Here is a 12,331-nt window from a genome sequence, read left to right as displayed (position 1 = left end):
GGCACAGCAGATAGATAGAGTATGGACTTGGTGGACGTGTCACCTGTTCTGCCCCAGCGTGTGCACCTGCCATCTCTCTTTTGTATTTTTCCTTTCTTATTATATTCCTTCTCTCACATCCAGTGTCCTGGACGCCACCATCCTGAAGAATTTCCCAGATTAAGCATCTACTTCCATACGTGTGGGAAGAGAGTAATAATGGGGTCGACTATGATCAAGCTTATACCTGAATCCAGGGATGCAGAGATGGATAAGAACTGGCTGCCTTGTGGGAGATCCTTTTTAATAGGAGAATAACAATAACCGACTCAGTTTTAGTGCCGGGGGTGTGGCCATACCCGGCAAAGACATTCTCTTATCTAATCTCTGTAAGATTTTCTTTAGCCTTTTGTGAATAGGGGAATAATTTTAAGGTGGTAAATCATTTTCTAATGAGTGTTGGAGCTATGATTCGGACTCAGAACCCAGCTCTTAGCTGATAGTTGACGTTGTCTTGCCTAGACAACGCAGTGTGCCATAAATGAAACAGCTATCTCTAAGGGAGGCTGTGGAAACAGCTGGCCGTGCGGGGGGCTGTGGAGGTGACATGTGCATCAGCTGAGTGATAAAGGTGAACCTGGTGAAGACCACTGAATAGATTCAGGAAGGATATAACCCCGAGGGCTTTTATTTACTTTTACTTTTTAAAGTGTATGCATGCGCTCATAAGTTGTATAATGTGTTGGGGGAAGGGGGCGTCTGTGTATGTGCCAAGGTGCCGGTGTTGAGGCCGGAAGACAACTTTGTAAGACTGAGTTTCTCCTTCTACCTTTAATGTGGGTTCTGGTGATCAAGCACAGCGTATCAGGCTTCCATCAGACGGTGGCAAGTCTGTCTACAGGTGAGCCATCTAACCCGCTCCATGAAGGGTTTTAATAAAGAAAAATGGGAAAAGAAGGCATTTGGGATGGAAGAGTCAAGACTCTGACATATGAAAGGAAACCATGGGAATGGACCAGAAAGATATGTCCTGTGAAGGGTTCGTGTGCAGGTAGACCCTATGTTAATCTACTTAAATGACAAACTTGTTAAATGTCTTCTGTGGGTCAGGTGTACTGATTGCCTGGGGATTAATTCACATGGTGCTTAACACAAAATTCACACCCTTAAGGCATTCAGGATTTTAGCACGTCTCTTTATAGTAGGGGCCAATCTTATCTCTCAAATGGCACTTGGCAGCATGGAGAAGTAAGGTTTGGTTGCAATTGGGGGATGCTACCAGTATGCTGTGAGTGGAAGCCAGACGTACTATAAAATGCCCTTTACACACAGAACATTGCCCTACAAGACATAGTTGTCTGATCTAAATTGTCAGTAGTTCTAGTGAATGACAAGACGCTGGAGGAACATTCTCTCACTCCCCCCCCCCCAGATTATGTAGCTTCTAGCAAGGAAATGACAGCAGCTAAAAACTTTTTATCATAAATAACCGCCCAACACAAAAGAAATCAGTTTAATTGCCCGGGCTCTTTTATGAGCAACCCCTGATGACCCAAAAGCGCTCTCCTACCACCTCTGGTTCAGAACCACTCAGCCCTTAGCCTGCCCGCGAAGGGACTGTCAGATGGCTTCTTCCTTTTTAATCAAATTAAGTAAATAGTGGTGCTGCAGACACTGCCCAGCTGAGGAATGTATTACAAATTACCTAATCACTTGCTTGCTTCTTCCACAGGAGGGAAGTTATCAGAGCGCCTCTCCGCTTCCCTTCCCCCCTCCATGGTAAGCAATATTTATCGGCCCTAGCTCACCAGCAACAATGTGTGGATCTTAACAGTTTTAAAATGAAAGTCCACTTCTCATGGTTATTTCAAACACGCCAGAGCTGCGAGCTGTTATACTTTTTTGTTTGTTTGTTTTGTTTTGTGAGAGCTGTTATACCTTTTTTGTTTGTTTGTTTGTTTTGTTTTTTTCAAGACAGGGTTTCTCTGTAGTTTTGGAGCCTGTCCTGGAACTAGCTCTTATAGCCCAGGCTGGCCTCGAACTCACAGAGATTCACCTGCCTCTGCCTCCAGAGCGCTGGGATTAAAGGTGTGCCCGGTGTTACACCTTTTTGATGCTGGCTGGGAGCTGAAGGAGGCGCTGGCTGTGGCCCATACTTGAGGAAACTTCGAATTCCCATCCTGAAGAATGAAAAGCGTAGGATCAGGGTGCTGGGGCCATGCTCCTTGGACTAGCTCTGGCTGTCCAGTTCAGTCTCACAGAACATTTTGCCCACCACTGCCTTTATCTGTGCAAACTGTTCCCTCGATCTCCTTGAACCTCAGTCTCTCTATCAGAAAGAGTTAAGAATCTGTTCAGTACCTCCTCAGTTGTTAGGGGTTAGTGTGGTGAAGCTAAGGGCAAAAAAATAGTATCCATGGTACAAAATAGAACACACTCAGCAAATGGGGGCAGGCTGATGATGCCCTACCCATATCTGGCTTCAGGAATGTGGAGTGTGTCAACAAAGAAGAGGCGCTCTTGTGACTTAGTTACTTTTCTTGGCTTTTAAGCACAGGCAAGGAGGAGGGAAACTCCTTGCACCCTAGTCGTTCTTTAGCAATTCTTATGGTCTAGGGCAAGTCTCAGGGTGCAGGCTGGGCTACAAGGAAGCTCACTGACAGATCAGAGAGAACATGAGGGAAAATCAATTAAAAGGGCCTTTCAGGGAAGGAGGGATGGCAGATGCCTAGCATCGATCCCAAGAGATACCTGAATTTCCATAGCCGGCAAGGCCTTCCTTTTAACCCGTTGGCTCCTCCAGCTGGAATTTCCCAGGGTGAAGTCCGTTACTAGCAATGGGTGTGCCGGTGTGATTAATGACCCTGGTTACGGGCCGGTTAGCAGCGGAGAGCTCCATCCATCTCACTTCGTGGAAGCATCACACGCCATTTATTGTCTGCCACCGGGATGTGTTCCTTTGCAATTAGGTAAATGCCTTCTTCGCAGGAGATGCTGTGGTTCCTTGAGCAGCAGCTCACCTCTCCTCCCTGTTCTGGCTAGCACGCTGCAGGAAGTAGGCTGGGGAAGCCAGTGCAGGAAAAGGTAGTGACTTGACCAATGGGGCCTTGGAACTTTTGTCTGCTCCCTGATGCTTCATATAATGGTGGCAGGGGGTCAGTATTCATCCCAGGGGGTCCATAAATATCATGACTTTGTAATCAATCTAAGGGTTGGGAGGAATGGGAGAGCAGGAGGCAGGGCAAGGCATATTAATTGAGATGTGGTGTTCCTTTTCAACTCTACAAAGAATCCTCCAAAGCCCCACTTTCAAAGACCAGGCTTGGTCATTTAAGGAATATTGCTTCGTTGTGGCGCTACACTGTCGGTGACACTGTCCCCTGTCACAGACAGAGACACTCAGGTGTGAGAGGAGACAGACCTTCCTCTGAGTTACCCAGAACCAGGCTCTGAACTCTGCCACTCTGTCCCGCTAATAGACAAGTATGACACAGGACAAAGAGAGTGGCCATCTGTGACTACTTACTCCCTTAAGAAAGCAAAAGAAAGCATGAATTTATACCACAGTTACTCATTGAGTCCTAGGGAAACCAGGCATTGTTCCGGAAGGATATTGGTGAAGAAGATAAATGTTCATGGAGACTAACCCCTGTCTACAAAAGGGGACAACAGTAATGACCCCTAGTTATGTTATTATATCTCAGATTCCACTACTTACATGCACCACGACATTTAATCCTCACCGTTATCATCAATGACTAATGAGTAATAACCATTTTATTTTACAAATGAGACAATGGTAGGAAAAAAGTGATCTCATCATGACTGGGGCTGTGTTCCTTATAAAAAGAAGACTACAGAGAGTTGTCCTGTCCCTTCTACCACAGGAGGACAAAGAAGGATGTACCATCTTTGAACCAGACACCGAATCTGCCAGAACCTTGGTCTTGAACTTCACCGAGACTCACTGTTGATAGGGTGTGCAGTCTCTGGTGCTTTGCTATGCCATACAAATCAAATGAGGATAGACAACATTAAATGATCCGGTCAAGTTTATGCAGTCAGTGGGCCTTAGACTTGTGTTTACAGTCCACACTGGCTGACTCCAACTTGCTTTTGCACATTGAATAAGCAGGTTCAGGTATGTGAGGATTCCTCTTGACGTGTGGAGAAAGAGTTCTGGGAGGTGACAGATACCCTGAATATAAGACACTAGAATAAAAGGTTTGGAGACCTAGAGGAGCAGAGTGGTAAGTCTGTGGAAGGAAATGGGGGTGGGGGATGACACTCTTGCCCAGTGAACAGGAGGAACTCACAATTTTTAAGGCTGTGAAGCCAGTGTGGACTGAGTACCAACAGTTTCAAGGCAGGTATAGAGGTCAGGGGCCAACCTATATAGGTTCCACTAGTCTGTGCTCGGGATGATACTTTATCATTGGAACCCTAAGCACAAAGGAAATACTCTGTGATAGCTAGTGCCCATTAAAACTCTATGCTCCATCCTTGTCTGATGGGTGACTATGGGTAAATACAGGATTATTCCTTTTTAAAATCTTTTTATTGATTGTTTAAAGAATTTCATGCATGACAGCAATATAATTTTCACCATCCATACAATGTATTTTTCCATACTCTTCCCCCACTGTTCCTCTTCACTCCTCCCATGCCACCTAACCCCCCACTGAGTACAATCTGTATTGTCTATATATATATAGGCATGGGAGTGGGACCATCCATTGGAACATGGTGGCCTACCAGGGACCACCCTCATGAGGAAAACTGACTTGCCTGCTTTAGTAGCCAATAGCTGTTAATTGCAGCAGCACCTCAGCTAGGGGTGGGAGGTAGGGGTAGGGCCTCACACATCCTTCCCCTTTCCATGCTGGAATTTTTGTTATCTCTTGCTAGGGAATGTACAAGGAGATGGTGCCTTTCATCAGATTAGGGTTATGAAAAAGCAAGTATGACCACTCTGTTTTCTTTCCATTTAGTTTATGTATCTGAACATTTCTAGTTCCTGGGAGGTATCATCTTTGGTATTCTACGTGATGGTGGAGATGGGAGGAGATGGTCTGCATCCCTGAGCCAGCCAGTGATACACACCTCCGTGTGGGTGAGCTTTGGTCAGGAACAGCAAGCACACTATTGTCATTGACAAGATGAAGTTTATTTGTCGAGTAGTATCAGGATGGCTAGCTACAGGGACTTAATTGGCCTTTTCAAGGCATTACTGTGGTTATGGGATGGAAAAGACAGAGAGAAGACTCAGGGAGACACGTGTTTCTGTTGAGAAGGGCAAGAACCTCAGGTCATTGTTGACATTCACACATATGTGCACCATGCATGCCTTCTTTAACTCTTCCATAGAGAAACTGTTCATTAAGCAGGAATAGCTGGAGACAAAATGTCAACTCAATTCTTCTGGAGCACTTCCAAGTGTTCTCTCTCTCTCTCTCTCTCTCTCTCTCTCTCTCTCTCTCTTTCTCTCTCTCTTTCTCTCTCTCTCCCTCTCTCTCATAACACTCTCATGGTTTGCAAAGCCTTAGTTTGCAAATTAGCAAGGAAGGGATTAGATATCATGCAGGTAACTGTGAATCTCACTTCTGTGAGCCCGGGCTGTCTACTGGGTGTTCATGAGCTCAGGATTAGTGCTCTCAAGAGCAGGTGGACCCAAAGAGCTCCCTGAGAATATACTGCCTGCATGTTTCTACAACTCAAATAGCTTGTCTTTCTTTGCTCGTCTACAATATGAGAATAACACTAGTGCTTGCCTCATGAGGTTACCCTAAGAACTCATTGGCACCCCAAGAAGGTCCAATAAAAAGGTAAGTTGCTGCTTTCATAAGCCTATGATAGAACAACTTATTTTTAATCCTACTGTCCTGTATCTTGCTTTGAACCCTTCTGTCTTGATCCTAAAAAAGTCGTCTTCCACGCCCAGTTCCCTTGGATTCCACTCTCCTTGCTTCTCAGAGTGCTCCATCCAGATTCTTTCCCTCAAAGATGTAGTATGGTTCATCAGTAGTTCATTTGTGTTTATTGATTAGCGGTCCATTGTATAACTATATTACAATGAATTCACCCACGTGCCCTTTGAACCTTTATGAGGTTTCTGGGGTTACTAATAAAGACAGGGACATTTGCATGTAAATCTTTGGGCAGTCATGCTTTTAATCTTCCTCATCATAATATGTAGGAAGAAAAATTGCTGGGTTGCAGGATATGTAATGATAAATTGCTAGATTCCTCTCCATGTGGCTAGACCATCTTATGTTACCATTAATAGTGTATGAGAGGTCCTGTTGATTTCCTTTCTTGCCAATATAAAAGTATGCAGTGGTTTCACGATGCTCTTTTACATCATGATTCCCTAATCAAGATTTTTTCATGTATTTTCCTCTTTATTTGTTCTTTGGTAGAGCGCCCACTTTATGGGCTTATTTGGGGTTGTAAGAATGTCAAATAATTTTGCAGAATTCAGCGATCTTGGAGAAATTGTTTTTGTGCCTTGTCTTTTCAAACTCCCTTACATGTATCATAAGGAAAATGATTAATTGCAGTTTCTTCTATATTTTTAGACACTCAAACACTCAGTGTTAAACACTGAAAATATTCAATATGTTTTGGTTGCCGGAGACAAACTCTAATTTCAAATATGTCTGCCAAGAACATGGTAGGTGCTGCCTTGATTTGCTAATCCAAATAATAATGATAACATGTCTCCTCCAGTGGTCACTATCCAACTAATGACAGTGAATAGTTTTCCAAGATTCAAGTTGAATATATTATATGGTAGGAGTTCCAGAAAAATTGTCATGATTTTAGTCTGTGGTCCTAGGGGGTAGAATTGGACCAAGGAGTAAAAAACCTAGAGAATGTGGACATAGTGAGGCATTTTTCCATCTCTTTTCAGTAAATGGGAAGGGACTGGCTGGCATCTAGATTGCTGAGCTCTCACTGGGAGTGGTTAAGGCTAGAAAGAATTGTCACACAATTAGGTTCCAGCAGAGATGATAGCTATCTTAAGAGAAACTGTAGACCGCTCATATCTTCTGTTCTGGAAAGTTTGGGATCCTGGTAGGAGATACAATATATAATATCATACTATAATATAATATATCACACAGCATAAAATAACTATGTATACAATAGCAAGTTATTTTTGAAGACATACAATTAATTTTGTTCAGTATTTAAAGGGCATAACTCCAATTAATTGTCACAAAAACCTCTAGGGTAAGAGTGAATATTGTCTTTAATTGATAGATGAGAAAAATGAACTCAAAGTTGTTAGGCAGCTTGCCTAGCAACACAAATCTAGAAGGATTGGTGCCTTGAGTTTGGGTTTATGATAGATAGATATTTCTCTCCTGCCAAAGATTGTCTGTTAGAACCCTGATTCCAAGTGATGGCATTAGATCAAGGTCTTCGGGAGGTGACTAGGTCCTGAGTCTCTAGTTCTCATGGATGAGGTAAACACTTTTGGAGAAGTGGCCATAGAATTAGCTGGCTGTTCTAATGTGGCAAAGAACCTTCCTCCATACCAACCCATAATGGCATCCTGATCTCAGAGTTCCAGCCCTCCACACTGGAAGGAATAAATGCCTGTGGTTTATAAACCAGAAAATCCAATATGTTCAGTATGGCAAGAAACAAATTGTCAGAAGCTGAAATGCAGTCTGAGTTAGGTCCATGTGTGCTACCCTCACTCTGTGACCAGTTTGCCTCTGCTTAGTCATTGTCTGGGGACAAGTGCTACTGAAGCATTGTTCTCTCGTACCTTCTGTCGCAACATGCCCTCCTGTCTTCGAACCAGTGTGAATAGGAACTTAGCTTTGCAGCTGCAGAGTGCCACTCTGTTAGCCTAGCTCCCCCATGAAGTGGCCAAACGCCAGGCTGACAATTGGCTAAGGTCAGCCAATTGACTTGCTCTCTACCCAGCACTACCATTCAGACCTCAGATTCATGAGAAAATGGCACTCACCACCCCCATATGGAACAGGTCTTTTCTTGGCTCTTCCTTCTGGCACATGAAGTATTTATTTGTTTTCCAAGTCTTTCGGAAGTGGGCAGCGTTTTCAATACGCAGCAGTACGGAGTATCCCCATTTGGTGCCTGTCCATCCAGCATACAATGTTTACTCTGTCGCTGAAAAGTTGTTGGACCCTTCCATCCTAATCATCCAAAGATACTTTTGTGACTTCTAGGAATCCAGCCTGCTCTTATGTAAGCCAGTAAGCCTGCCTCCCTGCCATCCTGATTACCAGTTCTTGTTGGCAAGAGGGCCATAAGGATACTCACCAGATTGTGCCAAACAGACGTTACCTAGCAACCAGTGGGTGCCATCAGGATGCAGCTTTGTGTTATCAACACAGTGTGGGATTCTTTAAGCTTCCTGGATTGGGTGGAGAATGGAAGGGTTCCATGAGGCAGCCTTGAAAGAAGGCGCACTAGACTCTTCATCCTGTAATTCTGAAAAATGGCATGGCTCTCTAAGCCTCAGTTTCCTCTCTCTCTCTCTCTCCTTCCTTCCTTCCTTCCTGCCCTCTTTCTTTCTTTCTTTTTTCAATTTTAAACTTTTGAATTGTTTTTTATTGATCTATACATTTTTTCTCCACTCCCCTCCCTTCCTCTCATCTCCCCTTCTACCGTCACCCCCATGCTCCCAATTTACTCAGGAGATTTTGTCTTTTTCTCCTTCCTATATAGATCCATGTATGTCTCTGTTAGGGTATTCTTTGTTGTCTAGGTCCTCTGGGGTTGTAGACTGTAGGCTTTTTGGTTTTCCTTTGCTTTTTGTCTAAAAGTCTCTTAAGAGTGAGTACAACCTCAGTTTTCTAATCTGAATTGTGGGATGGTAGTTAGTTGTGCCTTCTTCGTAATACTGCAAAAGTGACAGATGTTGCAGAATGCATAATATTCTATAATATGCTATTCTCTATTAAAAAGTTATCAAATGAATGTCAGCTCACTTTGAAGTACATTTTGGCTTTCTAGGTTACATTATTAAAATACATAAATCTAAGCCTCTAAGGGACAAGGATCCAGCTATCTGCACTCTCTATTAGTAAATCATTTGATCCTTAAGATAGTTTGCTAAGTTCTTATTCTGGTTTGAATATGAGGTTTCCTACAAAGGCTCGTGTATTCAAGGAACTGATTACATCATGAGGGCTTTGTCCTAATCAAAGGACATTATTCTCTTGATGATGTATAATATGACATAATTAGGATGTGGTAGAAAGTACAACATGGAGTTTAAGTGGATCAAGTCACTCACTGGTGACATGGCATCAAAAGATATATTTTGCCCCTTGACTCTTTTTCTTCCATTTTCCTTCCTGGTTGCCGTGAGACAATCAGCTGTGCTCCACCACCGCCCAGCACCACGATTCTGCTTCACCACAGGCCCCAGACAGTGGAGTCGGAGGGCTCTCAACTGAACAATGCCACAAATGCTCCAAGGCCCTCCTTATGTGGGGCTGTGAGAAGGGAGTAGAGACTGGACTCTGCACGTCAGAGGTGGTCCAGACACCTGGCTGAAGGATCCTGTTAGAGAGTCAGAAGCACCAGAGACTGACCGAGGGCTTTCGTCTTAATGTCACGTTTTTATTCATGCAGGTGTTCAGTTTCTGAAAGAAACTTGGAGTCACATTGAAGTCCAACTTTTCTCTCTATCTCTGCCTTTTAGCCTCATCATCTCTCTGTACCTGAGAAAATGTGCGGCATGTGTAAGCCCAAGAAAGCCAATTACCAGAGGAGATGGAACGGATGCAGAGAGTGTATTAGCCAAGCAGGTTGGAGAAGCCAAATGTTCATAAACTGGAATAACAAATGTGAGAAACTGTGCAAAATTCTCAAGTCTGAAGTAAGGAGGTCCTAGATTTCCATCTTGGAGGACCTTTGGTCTCAGTCCTCTCACATATAAAACAGGTAGAACAGTTTATTTGCAAAGCTGTTGAAGAGAGGGGAGCAATGTACAAAATGTGGCTATTAAGATGTCTGAAAGATCAACGAGCCTCAACATAGGATATATGTTTAATATATTACTAATAGCAATAATAACAACATACGTATATCTATACATGCCTACATACAGACAGGAAGAAAGCAGAACCCAAACTGGAAGGATGGCTCCAAATGATTGGCCTGAATGGTGACTCTGAAACACTCCCTAGGGAGTCAAACATAAACAAATGTATGGAATCAGAAGCCAGTAGACAGACTGATGGGGATAAATAAATCAGGGTCCAGACTAGACGTAGGCCTAAGTCTGGGATTCTCAGTAAAAAGTGCAGAACATGCCGACATCTCCTTCTTGGGACAGCTCTATTCATAAGCCTTTGCTGTCTCCATCAGGAGTACACTGGCAATGCCCTGCAGAAGTGTCCACTGGACCACTGAGATGTCCTATACACAGGATGTTGCCCAATAAAGTATCTAGCATCTGTCCCTGGGGTCATAGCGCCTCAGTGCTGAGAATTTCCCAGAAAAGGTAGCACCTGTTTCTCCTTAATCCAGTGAGTCTGAGTGAGCACATCCTAAGACACATTTAGGGCATTGTCTGGCTGGCTTCTTACCTCAGGGAGTCCAGCAGAGAGACCTTCCTGGAAACAGAGGCCGAAACTAGAGATGTATTCATCCAGACATGCCAGCCAGGTGAATTTTTGGCGGTTTCCAACCCAGCCTCTGAGAAGCAGCTGGACCAGCTAGGCAAGGACAACAGGTTAAGAAGTAGAGGGAGTGCCTGTCTCTATCACCTACAAGGATGACTTTCTTCTGTGACATCTGAACTGTAATTATCACCTGTCAACCTCACAGAGTTCAGAACAATCACAGAGTGGCCAGAAACCAGTTCTGTATTTAGGAGGCCAGTGCGCTGAAGCTGGGTCTGAGAAAGTGACCCGGAATCCACCCACCTGTCGTCTCATCAGTCCTGTTGGGGAGAGGGCTGTTGAAGTCGCTGTGCTAATGGCGAGCCCCTCCTCCACCAGGAATCCCAGGACACCTTAGCTCACCACGTGGAGCTGAAATCTTTAAGCCATTTAAGTGAGGGGCAAACAATCTCCGAGGATTCCTTGGATTCTAAGTGGAGTACTTGGCAATCAGGGGCCCGTAAAACTGGGGGCACGTCACCAAAATCAGTCCAAGCTCAGCCCCCAATTTATTCTGTATGTGTCATGAAGGTGGCTTGATTTTGGAAAAGTAATACTATAACCTTTTATTCATTTCTGTCCCTGTAAGTACCTCTCACTCATTTTTGTAAGGAACCCTAATAAAACTCATTTGTTGCGGCTGGGGGAGGTGGAGGCAGAGAGGGAGGGCAAAGTCAAGGGGGAGGGAGAGAGAGTTATTAGATCAAGAGTTATTAGATCCCAGAGCTTAATCTTGTTCTGTGGTTAGTATGCCTTGTGTGTGTGTGTGTGTGTGTGTGTGTGTGTGTGTGTGTGTGTGTAAAGGAGTTACTTTTATTTACCACTGTAGACACTGATAAGACACAAATAGGAACCTTGTAGCCGGTAACTTTTAAGGTCTTTTCCATGCTAACATCCTAATAATCTTGTAATGGTTGAGCTGCAGCAATGTAAAGCAATGTAAAAATACTTATAATCTTGGACAATGCTCTTAACTTTATCACATATTAAGAGTTTCTCATAAAAGCCACAAATTAGTCATCTGTAGTATGATACTCAGGGCACAGATAGTGGCTAGCCATCGGTTGTAAAGGGCTAGTTCCTGCCATTTACCTCACGGTACTTACTAGAGTCAGCTTGTGAACTCTGTGTCTTCTAACAGTCTGCTCAGCACCCGGGTCTAAGGACTCACTGTCTGAAGTAGAGGTAATAAGAGGCCCTATCTCACAGCACTGTTTCGGGATAAAGTAAATTATTGTATGAGGAACACTCCCAACAGCAACCAGGACACTGTCATCACCATCCTGACATCCTCATTGCTCACTGGATGATTCCTCCCATGGCCACACTGTCTTCAGTGCTCTGCTTCATATGCCAAGGTCATCTGATTATTTGATTATTTACATAGGCCCCATTTCCTTGTTAGTTTTCCTATTCCCAGGAAGATCTGATATATGATAGACATTCAATCACAATTTTTTGAATAATGAATTAGATTAATAAAGACTGTGTTGGGGCCTGTTTGTAAAGCCTCAAGTTTTAGGGTTTGAGCTAGTAGAATTTGCTACTTCTTGCAATGACTCAGTTCAACTCTCCCCAAACCACCTTGCTGAAGAGAGCATCCAACCACAGATGCGCCCAGCCTACCCTTTCTGTGACAAGAAATTAAGCAAAGTCTAGCCTCCTGGCTCCTCTTCTAAGACTTATTCAGGCATTCA

General features: G+C 43.8%; 1 protein-coding gene and 1 long non-coding RNA gene across 4 annotated transcripts in view; one reads left to right on the top strand and one right to left on the bottom strand.

Moving 5' to 3' along the window:
• Dab1 (DAB adaptor protein 1) overlaps positions 1-12,331 on the top strand; it is a 1,122,840-nt gene that overhangs the window by 350,075 nt on the left and 760,434 nt on the right. The window lies entirely within an intron of this gene.
• LOC148122736 (uncharacterized) lies at positions 5,542-10,697 on the bottom strand. Its single transcript, XR_015737371.1, has 3 exons — positions 10,560-10,697; positions 8,281-8,451; positions 5,542-7,053 (listed from the first exon to the last, which is right to left on the bottom strand). It is a non-coding gene; the product is annotated as an uncharacterized LOC148122736 (long non-coding RNA).

This window comes from Myodes glareolus, chromosome 3 (genome assembly GCF_982192425.1).
Source record: "Myodes glareolus chromosome 3, mMyoGla1.1, whole genome shotgun sequence".
NCBI lineage: Eukaryota > Metazoa > Chordata > Mammalia > Rodentia > Cricetidae > Myodes > Myodes glareolus.
Note: the sequence above shows the minus strand (reverse complement) of the source record. Positions and strands in the feature narration are given on the sequence as shown.